Consider the following 481-nt stretch of genomic DNA (forward strand, 5'->3'; position numbering starts at 1 on the left):
TTTCAGCATATAGGTCTTTAACCTATATGAAATCCCCATGAATTAAGATAAGAGTTGAGTTGGAGTAAATGACAGTGAGCCAGGAACTATTTTCTTTGAGGAATGATGGGATTTGACCCTGCAATTTATAGAAGACTGCATGCAGGTCTGTACTATAGGCCACCCTCATCTCTCATGTGTAAGGATTTCAAAGCATTCAGTGTGTATCATATACACTTTTATTTTTGATTGACTCTTCAGTTTTGTTTGTTGTTTGCTATTTTTTCTTATGTGTAAAAACTCTTTGTTCTTTAAAATATAGTAAAATCTGAAGTAGCTAAGGTAGAGTTTAAGAAACTAGGATTGGGCTTCCCTGGTGGCGCAGTGGTTGCGCGTCCGCCTGCCGATGCAGGGGAACCGGGTTCGCGCCCCGGTCTGGGAGGATCCCACATGCCGCGGAGCGGCTGGGCCCGTGAGCCATGGCCGCTGAGCCTGCGCGTCC

This window comes from Physeter macrocephalus, chromosome 17 (assembly GCF_002837175.3).
Source record: "Physeter macrocephalus isolate SW-GA chromosome 17, ASM283717v5, whole genome shotgun sequence".
Lineage (NCBI taxonomy): Eukaryota > Metazoa > Chordata > Mammalia > Artiodactyla > Physeteridae > Physeter > Physeter macrocephalus.